The sequence below is a fragment of the Melopsittacus undulatus genome, chromosome 1 (genome assembly GCF_012275295.1).
Source record: "Melopsittacus undulatus isolate bMelUnd1 chromosome 1, bMelUnd1.mat.Z, whole genome shotgun sequence".
NCBI classification, from domain to species: Eukaryota; Metazoa; Chordata; class Aves; order Psittaciformes; family Psittaculidae; genus Melopsittacus; species Melopsittacus undulatus.
Genome location: NC_047527.1, coordinates 69,480,953 through 69,496,718, shown reverse-complemented (window position 1 = coordinate 69,496,718; position 15,766 = coordinate 69,480,953).

Below are 15,766 nucleotides of genomic sequence, written 5' to 3'. Positions count from 1 at the left end.
ATTTCTAATGATCTCTACAGTCATGTCATAATTTAATTCACCATTAAAGAAAAAAAAGACTGCATGGCTGCCAATCTTCAGCTCCTTCCTGAAAAAAAAGAAGAGAAAACAATTCAAACCTTTATTATTTGCAGGATTGGGAACATTTGTCCATGACATTACTATTGGTAAATGTCAAATACTGTTTACAGAGCTAAAAGCATTAAGAACGAAGAATAGGATCAGCATACTTTGCAATATAATTTTTTAAAGGTTAATCTTCTATGATTAGCTTAGATAAACAATGGTAAGCACATAGCAAATTGCTTAATGCAAGTCACCATAAATAACTTCAGTCTTTTGTTCTAAGCTTCGTAAGTATTGATTTATTTGCTTTCACAGTCATAAAGTTTGCACATGCATTCACAGAGTTGAAAGATTATACATAGTTTTCCTAGTGCTTTTCATCTAAACAATTCAGGAAGACAATAGCAAAGAAAAAGTTAGATTTATCTGTAATAATGAATCACAATTATTAGTAGAGTTACTTGCAAAGAAACAGAAGGGTGCTTTCTTGACACAAGTGTTATTGCAGTGTTACTTCATTTCCCCCTTTTTGTGCTATTTTTCTTTTGTCAGTGCTTCAATCTGAAAAATAAGACAATACTGTATTTCTTACTACTCCCTTTTAACAAGGTGACAGAGGACAAGATAATGTAACCTTTGTTATGAAAGAAGCTAGGGGGAAAAATATAATCTTCATTTAACAACAATCTAAATTTTTACAGTGCCCTGTCAGATAAAAAATATCTCTGCTCACAAGTTTATGGGGAAGGAACAGCAGAGAAAGTGTTTTGTGTTTCATCTTGCCTTCCCAGCTCCAAGAGTTGTTATCCTACAGGTTAGGACAGGATTCTTCTGTAAGGTTCACACATACAGTCGTTTTCCATTTAACTACCAGTGACAGATTGGTTTGAGTTTTGAAATGATAAATACTTGCAACTCAGAACATTTTTCCATTCAGTTATAAATGTTACTAGGAATGACAACTATTAGAGCTATAAACAAATCTGGAAGAATACCAAAAACTAGCAGTCTCTCAAAAGTTCCAAAATATGACAAGCATTTTAGTAAAATAAAAAATAAAAATAAAAAAGCAAGCTTTTTTTGTGGGATTTTCTTTTAAAGTTTTATTGTAACCCACTCTTATCCACACTGCTATAAATATTCTGGATTTGAATTCCATCTATATTGTGCTGACTACAGAAAGCCTTCATATTGGAGCAAATGAAATTTAAACTTATCAAAGTGCTCCTTTATGATGACATTACAGCACAGGAAGAGTTCTTATGTGTGTATGTGAGACTATGCAGCCTATAAGGAAGCCAAAATGTACAAAAGTGACTATTAATTTCTTTCCTCTTTTTATATACTATGAATGTGAAAAAAAAAAAAGAGAAGACTGGGTTTGACAACTAGCTGCTTAAAGCAAATCATTTCATTTAAATCTAAAGTCTCAACTATTTCTTATGAAAAGCGTTTGTGTAACTATGCCATTTTAAACTATGTGGGGTTTAGATTGTTAAGCAAAATTACAGATATACATTAAGTCCTTGTACATCAAATTGAGAAGGAGATAATGTTTTCTTTTGTAAGAAGAGTATGTTGATTGATGCTGATTGTTTTCAATATCAAATGACTTAACAGACCCTTCAAATCATTGGCAACTATAATTCTTAAAAAAATAGGTGACAAATTTTCTGTACTATACTTTAGTTTTTGGATGTTAACCAACACTGGTTCAGGTTTCAAAATTTTTGCTTATTCACCGTAACAGAAAAGGAGGAATTCACACTTTATTGAAAATAAATATCAACATACTTACTAAACCATCTCAATGTTTTTTTCTTTGGTGAATCGGATGTGAGATTTATTCATTTTATCCTTATGTGGCATCACCTCAGTAGGGTTGAGCGCTGACAAAAAAGACCACATCAAAAGACAGAAAACAGAAGGTGTGATTCTTTGTTTTCCATACAACAGGCAACTATGATGGAAGAAGTGATAGCATAATTCTCTTTTCTTCAGAAAAGAAATTAAGTTGGGTTGAATAAGAAAGAACTAGGGGGCTACTTTTCAAACACAAAAAGTGATGCTGACAAACTGTTGGCTGAAAGGAGGAGAAAAAACAAAGCCAGGTTGAATGGAGTTTGGATCAGCCTGGTCTAGTGGAAGGTGTCCCTGCCTGTGACAGATGATAATTAAGGTCCCTTCCAATTTAAACCATTCTATGATTTTATAGTCTTTATAGGAACTACTGAAACAAATCACTGTTTTAAAAAATAATGTGGGTAGCTCAACTCTGCAATAAGGTGAAGTACTCAATGAAATTAAATGCAGTTTCTCTAGTAAAATAGAAGTTTTTTTTTCTTCCAAAACTATGACTCTTTTGACTAATCGGAAAAAAAGGTCTTGTAATTAGGGCTTTGTACAGGGAAAGTTTTTGTCTTTTGTAGTTGTACACTGGAAAATACAAGAGACTATCAGCTGCCTCCCTTCACCATTGCTGCCCTATACTTGCCTACCAGTGAGGAAGGCACTCAGGAGATGAACATATACTACACAACACTGATTTTCTATACTTTAAAAAAGGGGTCATTTTTTTACTATTTTTATTCTCATAGAAGAAAAATCTCATTACATCACTTAGCTGCTGTTGTTGATGTAAGGAGATATTTGCATAGTTTAATAAATATTGTAGATTGTTGGTTTTCTTTAGGGATTTTTTATTTGTTTGTTTTTTTAAAAAAAAAGTTTTCAGCATTCACAATAACAGAAGAGGCTTAGAAAGTGACCCAATAGAATTATAAAGCTCTGTACGTGTCACAATCTACTTGCATTAATTGAAAAAAAAACAAACAGAAACCACCTGGCCTTGAATACATTCTAATCAGGTATGCAAAATGCTGGGTAAAGTAGGTGGCCAGGAGAAAGTCGTTGCAGTGATTCCGGTGATGTGATCTTCATTTCCCACCCTTCCAGTATACTTCTCAGACCCAGCAAAGGAATACATTCTGAAATTACTTATTACGCACCTGCAGCAGCAAAAATGTATGCTGACACTGCTGACAATCCTGTGCAAAGCACAGGACCTATTGAATTTGCACTGGCGTTGTGCACACAGGCAGAGTATATGGTATTGTCTGGATTCTAGTGATTCTGAATGCCTTGTATGTACTGGAGATCTCATCACATATCACAGAAGAAGCTGTTAGATTTAGTCTGCTCCTGCTTCTAGTTAGGATTTGTGTGATTAGAAAAGTTGTTACTTTCTAAGGCTCCTAACCCATGGGATAAATAAAATACAGAATGTGGAAAAATAAACAATATTGAACAAAATTCCTCAGGAGTCTCCCTTACTGTTTGTGATTGAGACTTCTAATGTGGAAGTTCAAGAAAACTGCTCTCCTCAGCGATCACCTCCACAGACGCAGTTGGAGAACACTGTTTCACCTGATGTTTACAGCCCAGCTTTATTGCCTTCACTTTTGAAAGGTATGTTAAGATTTAAATAGATTATAAGCAGATAATGAGAAGACAAAGTGGTATATTATGCCAAAATCCTCACTCAAAACGATATGAAACATAAATTAGCAAGTATATTTAACAATAAACCAGTCTCTTTGACTGGACACCTTTTTAAAAATTCACTAGTGTATCATCATGAACTTTAAGGAGACATTTCTGAATTTATGCTCTGTTATTCATTTATTTCAAAAAATAATAATGTTAGAGCTGCTTGTAATTTGATAAATTAAATGCTATTTAGTATTGTTAACTGTAGTCAATATATGTATGTAAGATATTTGTCATGAAGATGTACACACAACACATATACAGACAGACTTGCTAATGGTAACGCAGTCTTTTTTTCTCAGCAGATGGATGAAGCAGATGGATGAGTTCTGTTTACTTCACACTTCTCCTACTGATCATAGTTGCCAGCAGTAGCATCAATTCTATCCTGGAAATATATACACGCAGTAATTTTTTTTTTTTTTTTAGCCACTTTTCATTCTTCCATCTGACTAGGCTTTTGGTAGCCCTCAGAAATATGTAGCACATAAAAAACCACAGGCAGTTGCATTGAAGTGTGTGGCTGTTTTCACTGGACAAATTAAATTAGGCTAAACATTTCCTTAGGAAAAGAAAGACTTGTGTCATTCTGCAAGATAAGTTTGTTATATACAAGTCATATTTGAAACAATGTTCAGAAAGATTTGCCATCATATATGCCACAATGGAAGCTCTGCTTGAAATATCTGCCCTCATTTTATTGTGGATTTCTGTACTGGTTCTTTATTCTGTTTCTTCAATTTAAGCTACTAAGCCATACAACATTACTGAAGTGAATGAGAAACACTTGCACAGTCTGTTTCACAAGGTCAGCTTTGAGGGCTCTGACTTCCTAGCTGCAGCATGGTAAGAAACAAGGTGAAGTGGCAGACATGTTTTAAAGCAGGCACAGCTATCTCTGGTCATTCGGAAAAAAACAAAACAAACCCTAGACATCAGGGGTATTTAAAAGGAATATCATCCAGGAAGTTGGTGCAAGATCTGTTGATGAACCAGCATACAAAGTACCTAGTGTAGGTAAAGCTATGCGGGTGGAAAAACACAACACTGGGAGGCAGGATAAATAAGCCAGCAACTCCTGTGCTCTGTCCAGGTTCCATCCACTATAGAGGGCTCTTCCAGTGACACTTAAATTCACATGAGTATATGTTTTGAAGATTTATTACATAGTCAAGGTCTTAACAAATCTGAACCTAACACTGGAATGTATTGTTTCTGTACTAACTATAGTCGTTCCAAAGAAAGACTAGGGCTCAGTGTGAGAGGATTGATAAAACACCATTGTAGTGGTTAATGGGTAAACAAGCAGAAAGTACATTTTGACATATACGAAACAAAGGAAATAAGAAACTTTGAAAATAACAAAATGGCACGACAGGTTTCTGTGTTTGCTGCTGAGATATACTGCATGCAAGTGTGGACTTGTTATCACTGACAACACCAGCATCAGAATGTGGCAGTGAGATAGAGCTCAAGTTCAAAATGGAGCTGTACTTAAGACAGTAAAATTCCAAGTGAAACTGGATGCTTGTAAAGATAATAATAAAATCTACAGATCAAGTATAAGAGCTTTTTTTTAAGGTGGGGGGGGGGCATACCATGAATACTGTGCTAAGTTTTAGGCCCCTCACTGCAAGAAAGACATTGAGGTGCTGGAGCGAGTCCAGAGAAGGGCAACGAAGCCGGTGAAGAGTCTGGAAAACAAGTCTGATTAGGAAGGGCTGAGGGAACTGGGGTTGTTTAGTCTGGGGAAAACGAAGCTCAGGGGGACCTTGTGCAGGGGGAGCGCTCAGGGGGAGCTCTCTACAACTGCCTAACAGGAGGTTGCAGTGAGGTGGGTTTTCGTCTCTTCTAAGTAACAAGTGATAGGCCAAGAGGAAATGGGCTCAAGCCATGCCAGGGGAGGTTTAGATTGGATGCTAGGGAAAATTTCTTCACTGAAAGGGTTATCAAACATTGGAACAGGCTGCTCAGGGAATTGGATGAGTCACTATCCCTGAAGTATTCAGAAAGATATGTAGCTATGGCACTTACAGACATGGTTTAATAGTGGGCTTGGTAGTGTTAGGTTTACATTTGGACTTGATGATCTTAAAGGTCTTTTCCAAATGAAATGATTCTGTAATTCTATGAATATAAATCTTCATGTTTCAACACCGAAGGTAACAAACATTTACTGGTGGTAATAACGTAACCTTTAGGCATATTATTCCATGAACACATTATTCCATGAGATTTCCTTATCTCTGAGAAGCATATAGATTTAGCTACTGAACACTACTGAATTAGGTGAACCCCACTACATGCTGCAGAAATAAACAATGCAGAGGTTTCAGATATTTTTCTGACTGTGAACATGTATAAGACCATAACCAAGGCTAAGGCTGTAAAACTGTAGTATGCCCTTTTAACTTCCCCAACAATAAAGTCTCGTTTCAAGATTTTCAAATTTTTTACACTAAAATTCCTATACCACATGGGGTATCTTTTGAAAAGGACTGTAAAAAACAAGATTTTTCTTTGTAACCTTCTCTGTTATACTTTAGAAGTACCAAGAAGAAGGTTTCGATGGTTTATGAACTTAAAAAAAAAAATAAAGTTACTGCCAGATATTCTTAGTTGACAGAAAGGTGGATGGGGTGGTTACTTCAGTATATCACAGGTAGAGCATTAATACTAGCACGTTAATGCAGTTTAACTAAGACTTTTGATTTTTAAATTTATAAGATTGTTAGTATTATTTTGCTCTGGTTGGAAGTACAAGCAAATAATTGTCACATGCCAACACATGTGTCAACTCAGCCAAAAACATTAGGCCATACCACTAACTGCACATATCCTGTGTAGGTGAAGCATAATTTGTATGGACTTTAAAACAGATTTCTAGCCTTAACTAGGCAGTACATATATTAGCAGAAATTAGTCTAGCCTTAATCCGTAATGCAGTTACAACAATCCTGCCTCTGATTCACTTGCACAAGAGAAAATGGGCCAAGTGCGAATATTGAGGCTTGTATAAATTAATACGTACAGATTAAACACAGGTAGATTGCAGAAAAGTTATCATCACTACCAGCTCATGTCTTTCTTGCAGGATCTACCATGGAAGTTTATTTTTGCCTTTTAGTATCCCAGGCTGCTAATCCTTTTCCTCCCCAACCCCCTTCATTTTCTAGTTTCTTTCCATCCATCTATTGTAAAGGAATGTATAAATACGATGTGCTCAGTTATTAATCATGTATCATTCAAGCCTTGCAAGCAGCTTCAGAAATAAAAATGCAGAGAAGACTTAAAATTAAATCCCACTTCAGAATTTTTTTACCTAAAAATAGCTGGTTCCTGTATCAGCCACATCCTGTTTACTTTTATCACCAAAATATCAGGATGGAATTCTAAGTATTCAAAAACTGTAAGACATACTCACTTTTTAAAAAAAGTAACCGAATGAGTGGAGCTTGCCCAATCCAAACTCAGGTTCTTTCCTGTGCTGCACTGGTACAAAGAACTTACTTTCTGTTGAAACTGCATGTAAAGTCAATGCAGTAATAGAATTTGTTTGCCAAGATTACAGAGGACTGACATTAAGAAGAAAACAAAATAAAGCTTTAAATCATAATCTACATTTGGGTGGCCAGTTTGAAAAGTCCTAAATAGAATTTACTGAAACAGTCTCTGCATCGTTAAAGATCAAATTATTAAAAACATCACCAACATCACACTCACTAAAACTAAGAACAAACAAGTACCATTTATTTTTGAAAATACACATAAACTCTGAGAGAGGGAGGAAAAGTGAAGTGGGAGAACTGGAATTACTACTGCTGCTAATAGTAAGGGCAAAGTAGGAGGCTACACTCCTAGGGTATGTTTTTTTCCTAAACTCTCTTCCATAAAGAGCATCTTCTTATTACATAAGGAGACACTGCTTCCCTTGCTTTTAGGCCGGGTGTAAAGGACAAGGTTTTAGCAGTTTGGGATCACAGCAGTAGCATCTGTGTAAAGAGGGCAGGGACTACCATGTGCTGGACACAGCCAATTCCAGACAGCTCTACAACAGATCCACCACTGGCCAAAGCTGAACCCATCATCCACAAGTACGGTGCATCTGGGAAAACATATTTAAGAAAAGGCAGGCAATACTGGGGAGAAAAAGGAAGGGAGATCACAGACTGCTGATAAGGATGATGGTTCATTTCAGTTTCCTTCTTTGCAGTGCTTTCTTTCAGCGTGATTTTAATGCATGTTTCTTTATTCATGCATTTATATTTCATTACAGTTCGTTATGTCTCTTGTGGAAAGGAAGAAATGAAAAAGGGAAGATGAAGCTTCGATGTGTCTCTTGACCGGAAATGTTTGTCCCCAAATGGAAATAAGTAAGGCTGCTTAGCATGGGGAACTGGTGTGAGAAGACATACAGATAGTGTCAGGATACAGAGAGAAATTAAGGACTACTTTTCCTTAGAACGCTGCCTTTTAAAAATGAGAGAGTAGAAATACTGAAGCTGCCTAGAAATCTCTCAATGACTATGATCTGGAGAGCAGGGAACCATAAAGCTAGCTATAGGCTGGAGTATTTTATCAGTAGTGGAATCTTGTCAATATAAACCAATGCCTTCATTATTCCTTATGAGAAAAGATATGAGAAAAAAAATATAAGTCCTTGAATACCATAGTGACCAAATATAACAGTTACTAACACCCCAGAATATATCAGTAGCTAAGAAAGGGCATTTAAAAGAAATAGGGAACTGGCTAGATTTAAAATTTAGTCTCGGAAACAAATTCTTTGGTCTTTGAATCACTATATACTTAGGCCACATTTTTTTCCTTGGTTAGGCAAAAAACTTCAACAACGATAAGAGACTTTTTTAACTGGTAGGAGTTTTTCCAGTGTCAAATTCTCCTCTTAGAATCTGTTCTGAAATTGATTTTGTAGTGACAAATGTCAGGCATTGCGAATTGCCTCCCATACTGCTATAACATGAAGTTCAACTATTCTTCAGAGTCATTCTGAGCAGTAATAATGACTGTGTTAAATAACATAGTGGAAATCTCTAAAAAAGCCTCATACAGACAAGGGTAAAGAAAAAAAAAAGGATTGGTAGTTCTGCGGTGAAGCGAGAAAAAGCAGAAGATAAGAAAAATCTGATAAGAACAACACTATTACCAATGGTTTGGAATGGAAGAAAAATGAAACCAAAAATATTCCAGTTTATCTGATGAGAAAGTTGATTAACTCAACAACCAACTACCTCTGTACTTCACTCAGTTCTGTGGCACTGGTTAAACTATATAACACACAAAGGAAGAGAGAGATAAAGCACTCTTCATCACTTGCTCAATTCCACATGATAAAAGGAACAAAAATTTTCATATAAAACTGCATACTACCAATAAAACCAATGTACATATGATCTGGCTAAATCTCTATGAACATGGCACATCTTTCTCCAGTTATTTTGGCGCATGCAAAACTGGTAATCACACCACGGAATTAATTGTACTTCTCCTGCATACTAGAAAACTTCATCACTTTCTAAATATATTTTTACCTCATTAGAAAGTGCATCTACGTATGATTTCTGTATACTGAACTACATATAGTCACTTGTCACTTTTCCTTGTGGAAAAGAGAAAACAGACAGGAGGTATGATAGAAGAAAATAAAATCACAGATGGCATAAAAATTGATGAAAATTGTTAACTCACTTTTGTAGTAGGAAACAGGAGGTGACCAATTAAGCCATTCAAACACATTTCAAGAGAGAGGTATAAAAGACCTTGACAAAACTGGCACAGCCCTTAGAAGACCTGTGGAGAAGGACTTGGGGGTGTTGATCGATGAGAAAATAAACATGAGCCGGCAGAAAGCCAACAGTATCCTGGGCTGCATCAGAACGAGCGTGACCAGCAGGTCAAAGGAGGTGATCCTGCCCCTCTACTCTGCTCTTGTGAGACCTCACTTGGTGTATTGTGTGCAGTTCTGGTGCCCTCAGCATAAAAAGGACATGGAACTGTTGGAACAAGTCCAGAGGAGGGCCACGAGGATGATCAGGGGACTGGTGCACCTCCCATATGAAGACAGGCTGAGGAAGTTGGGACTGTTTAGCCTGGAAAAGAGAAGGCTGCATGGAGACCTCATAGCAGCCTTCCAGTATTTGAAGAGGGCCTACAGGGATGCTGGTGAGAGACTCTTCGTTAGGGACTGTAGTGATAGGACAAGGGGTAATGACTTAAAACTTAAACAGCAGAGGTTTAGACTGGATATAAGGAAGAAATTCTTTACTGTTAGGGTGGTGAGACACTGGAATGGGTTGCCCAAGGAAGTTGTGAATGCTCCATCCCTGGCAGTGTTCAAGGCCAGGTTGGACGAAGCCTTGGGTGATATGGTTTAGTGCGAGGTGTCCCTGCCCATGTCAGGGGGGTTGGAACTAGATGCTCTTAAAGTCCTTTCCAACCCTCACTATTCTATGATTCTATGATTCTAAGTTCATATAGGCTGATTAGGAGACTGAAAAAATTTATGGAAGAGAAATAGAACCACAGAGTCAGATTTCTAAAGAAAAAATAGCTGGAGGTTGAAATCAGCATTAGGCAAAAGTATCGTATTATAACTTTGTTTTGCTTTTTCTTTCTGCAAGCCATTCATTTCTAGATGCTATGCAGGCAATAAAGTACATAACTCAGCCTTTGGCTTGAGCCACAGCAGATTTTAAAACTGTATTATATTTTCTAACTGCCATCACCCACTGATGTCTCTTAAGTGAAACTGTAAATGGGTCTACAAAGCTATGTGACTCTATTACTTCATATAGGTTAAATAATTACTCCAGGAATTCCTAACACTTTTTTAATAAACTGCAGCCTTTCCTTCTAGTCCTATGAGTTTCATAAGGGAGATTTATTTATTTATCAATAGCATTTTGATGTATTACCCAAAACCTCTATATCAGTCATATTTCTGTCTGCCTATCTCTTTTGACAAAACTTTCCACTCTTGCTATTCCTGCCACTCTCACCTTCGCAGAGATTCTGTCCTATATATGTTGGGTTTTACAGTTTTGATGAAATCATCCACTTTTTTTTTTTTTCTTCTACAGGTAAACTGAAAACTTGTAATACTTTTCCAGTCAGATGCTAGCTTTCGTTTGTGAACAGTTTTTCTTCACATTTTCTTTTTCCCTTTTTAATCCTGTCCCCTGCTTTATTTAGAATCAGTTGTAGACGAATAACTGAGAGGAGAAATTTGCTAGTCTCTCCAAAGACAGCAAGAATCAGAGAAGTATTTTAAAGATTTGCTGACCCCTGAAAAATTCCACAGATAAAAGTCTGAAAAATAATAAGTTTTATCTCTTTTTTAATAGAAAGTTTTATCTCATAGTAGTGACTCCCAACAGCAACCATTCTGCTGCACATGACTTGTTTACAGGATATATATCCTTGGTCAACACTTAATCTCTTGCTAGTCCTATAGATCAAGCTGGCTATTCTGACTAGGTTTTAGTCTGGAATGGATTCTAGAAAATTTTTCATGTGCATGAAAGGTGAACTGAGAATTTGCTGAGCAACGAAAATCCACCTAAACAGCTCATGTAGATGCAGTCATAATCTTCCATTTTTATGCAAAGGGAAGCAATACTAATTCCTTCATTTTAAGGCTTGTTTTGTATAACTCTGGAAATCTGCCAATCTCTCAAGTTAATTTCTCACATGGAAAGTTATCCTATACAATATTTTTGCTGTACCTTTCTGCGATGAAGTAACACGAAGCTTTCAATTGAATAAGGTTATAAACTGTGCTTGGTTGCTTTCCAGGGTGGTAAATTTGATTTTAGTATCCAGTTTGACTATCTTGCAGTTTATCATTGGCTATATATAATTTCTTTATTTTTCTTTATTTATTAATACTGTTTCCTATTCATAATACTGATGATTTATATTTTTTATCTATATTTATAGTCTCTTTCATTACAGTCTTTTAGAAGCAGATTAGACAATTATCAGAAAGTTTATTTTACAATTCAGTCTATATTGGATCAGAGGAATGAACTTGGTGCCTCTTCAGTCCCTTCATCCTACATACTAGGCTTTTATAAAAGTTAATAAAGAAGTCAGATGTTAGAGATTACTTTGACAACTATGGGCATCAACCAGCACCATGTCATACCAGTGATAGCTTTTTAAATCAGTTGTAAACTCTATAGGATTAAGTGACACAACACTGATTACCCTAAATCATATTTTTACAATCTTTTGTATTTTTTATCATTGCAGCATAAATTGTCAAAAGATGACCATAATACTATTGCAAATACATTTAAAAACATATTTGGACACATACACTACAGAGTATCAGACAGCAATGTGTAATCTAAGTTGTCAAATGTGTTTTGAAAGATATGTTTATAGCCCAAAGAGCTGCTCAGTGATTTATTGAAGGGCAGACATCTGGATCATTATAGTATCTGTATGAATAATAAATAGAGAGCTGATTTCACAGCCATTTTGACCTCTCTGAATAATTTCAATCTGACTATGCAAAAACTCTTCCCCAAGCAGACAACAGCATTGTACCCTGTCAATTATTGTAAGCAGTCAATGTATGGCTGCTGAAAGAATGATTCAGTCCTTACAGAACTGGTATTTAGATCTGGCATCTGTTTTTCTTGGCTTCTTTCTCTGCTGACTCTGTCAGCTTCTTAATCTATCTCCCTTTCTTTCTCTTACATGCACAGACATTTTTTCCCTGCCTCTCAAATTCCTGCAACAAGGAACATGTTGACCTGTCTGTTTTTCTGTGATCACATTTTTTATTAGATGCCGTATGCAACTCCTTCTATAATTACAATGAGGATGTTTCAAGCTTTGGCATACTATTTGATTTTGATTCCCCCCCTCCATTGCTCCATACATAAAGGACTGCGAGACAAAATATCAAAGGAAGATATCAAATCACCATAAAGGTAGAATACTTGGGGTAACAATCAGAATTTTTCCTGTCAACTGCATATTCCTTAAATACATGGTCAAAAAGTGTTAGGACACCAAAGAAGACATTCAAAACTACAGCTTAAAAACTAGAAAGGCTGCAAAGGCACCAAAAGACTTGATGATGATAGTTTTCTGACAGGGTTTTCACAGGCATTTCATCACTTCCTTCTCTTCATTCTAAAGAAAGTATGGGCTATTTCATCCATATGTATCCTGAGAACCCAAACAGCTGTCAGATCTGTCAGCTGCCTAAATGTCTACAGACAATCACAGAATCACAGAATCCCAAGGGTTGGAAGGGACCTCAAAAGATCATCTAGTCCAACCCCCGCCAAGTCTATCCATGGTACATAACAATATGAGGTAATGCAACTCAGTACAGTGTAATACTGCTTAAAACTGCCCAGAACCTAGCAATCACCTCCTCTGTAACCTGCCCAGATTCAGGGACAGTAGTTTAACATGCAAATACGTTGATAGTGGTCTGTCTTGGTTTAAGCCCAGAGGGTAGCTCGAAAGTGGGAGAGAGTGGGCGAGCAGCTGAGTGGTTCTGAGTTACCTGGGCTTAAACCTTGACATGGCCAAGGTCAGAGACAAAACAGGACTAAAAGGACCCTGGAGGGCATTAGTAATGTTAATCCATGACTCTAATTAGGTGGCCTGATAAAAAAACCCTCACTCAAATAACCAGTTAAGATTACTAAATTGAATAAATTCCAGCCACCATGTGGAACAACTCTAATCATATGGCAGCTGTATTCACTGTTCACTTCAGTATTACCAAGCAAAATATTTGCATGCAATGTAAACAGAAAGAGTAGACAGTTCAAAATTAAGTCCTTGGAAATGGAAAACAGAAGAACAATTGGTAATGATGACCCTTATGACCAACATTTTCTACACAGATGTACATATAGGCGGCTCACAGACTTGAGCTGATGACCTGAAGCCATATTTTTGGGAGTGCTTTTGGGGAAGATTGAGGGAATGCTTCCCACAAAAATGAGAAGATGGAATAGAATTTACAGAGGTATCTGTTTTGCAAGGAAGTTGTGTAATGATTATTCCAGTACTACTGAGCTCTTTCTGTCACTGCCAGTGGCAATAAAAAGGTGCTTTGAGAAAAGTCTTAAGAGCCTAAAGGAGGTGACTTTTGTGACCTATTTTACTGCTGTAAGCTGGCATCGATTCAACTCTTGAAACTCTTGAAAATATGCTTAAGTTTCTGTGGAACCTTTCAATGTCAGGGCAAAAATTAAAGGAAGTCCTTTCTTAATCTTTTAGAGACCCCAGAAAATTATTATCTCATCCTGCCTCCTGGACTTTTACACATAGAAAAAAAAAAGCCAAGAAATTTATAACCACCAGTAGTATAAAGTGTGTATTTTTCTAGCTTTACTAGTAGTATAAAACTTCACCTTATCAGTCAGTTACCCCTTTGACTTTTCCCAAGTCACTACCAATTTATAGCATATTACTGAATCCTGAAGTACAAGACCTGTTGAACCCACTACATTGTCTTCTATTGGGCTGATCAATTAAACACCATTACTTTTCCATGTGAAAATAAAGGGGAGCAGGGGTGGGTGGCGTTTGTTGTTGTCTCGACATTTCCTAGCCCTGTGCTTGATCTTCATTAACTTACAAACTTGATGACATTTGAAAGGCCATGCCATTCACTTTCATCTCTGAAAGTAAAATAGCAGCATTGACTTTGGGAATTCCATCAAAATCCAATAATTCAACTCCTGCATTTTGCATTTACTCTGCTAGTCAATACACAAAGGAAGAGAGTTTCTGCAGATGTCTGCTTTACACAACCTCATGTAGTACAAGTATGATTTCCCCTTCAGTCCTTACCCAAATAAAATGGACTTGTACTCTTAACCCAGCAGCATTTCTCTGTGTGTGACTGGTATCCCCTACTCCTGAACTCCAGTAATATTCCGCCAAGGATCCTCAAAAGAACCTGCTTGTCCCTGCAGTGTCAGGTGACACTGTGCATCTGTCTGTTGCACCTCATCTTTGAATGGCATGGGTCATAAATTCCAACATTTCATCTAACATTTTGTAATTGTTAGGGTATGCTTTCAGAAAAAAGGGAACAACAGAAGAGGTTGGTAAGAGAGGAGAATCAAGTAAGCACACAGCTAATTTGGTTCAAGCGACTTAAGAATTTTCTTCCATCTGCCAAGACAGCAGTTAAATACAGTAAAATTAATCCCTGACAGCCTGTCTCAGCAGAATTTTCCAGAGCTTTTACATTCCCTTTAATAAAAACATTTTTAAGAAGCATGCCATTATTTCTCACTCTCCAAATAGGTTATTCACTGACCTTTACTGACTACCAGCTTGCCTGGCAAAATCTTAAATGTTATCAGAATATTTATTTTATTTTCTAGCACTACCTTTTCCTCTTTTTGCTACTGGATATCACATTATAGAAAATGAAACAGGTAAAAATAATATGCAGAGAATTCTCTTTGAGAAGCCAGATTAGATTCAGAAGACCTTTCCTAAGAGAAATAGCTTTGAATTCAGGGTAGAATTGTTGTTCTCTTCAAAACTTTTTTTTTTCCGTTTTATGTATATTCCCACCACTCTTGCAATTTCAGAAACTTTAGACTGAAATTTAATTAGCCTTTCATAGAGAGTATGAGAGAGAAGGATCATCATTCTCTTCCTGCTGCTTCTGTGTTGTTAGTGCTTTGTTAGGATCTAATTCCACCACCATTGTTATTTATTAAGAAGATTAATTAATTATAAGACCAAGCTGTTTCACCTTTGCTGACATTCTTAGACCAATGTGGTTCTAATGTCTATGGAAGTTACGTATCAAATAACAACTATATTGAAGAACTCAGGCTTACACAAATAGGCAGTTTACTCTGTCAAGTGTCCATTTTACTTAAAACGAGTTAAACAGTACTCATCCAAAGCCAAGTCAATTTGTTATAACTTGTCAGCAATTTTTGACATGTGACATCAATGGATGGAATTCCTTTTACCTATGACAACACATAACAAATCAGTGCCCATGAGGAAGTTCTACTGAATTGCAGGCATTTATAATCTTCCACATCATACGAGATTCTTCTTTTTAACATTGAAATATGCATCTTTTCTGTCATGATGCAAATACAGCAATTTGACTTTTTAT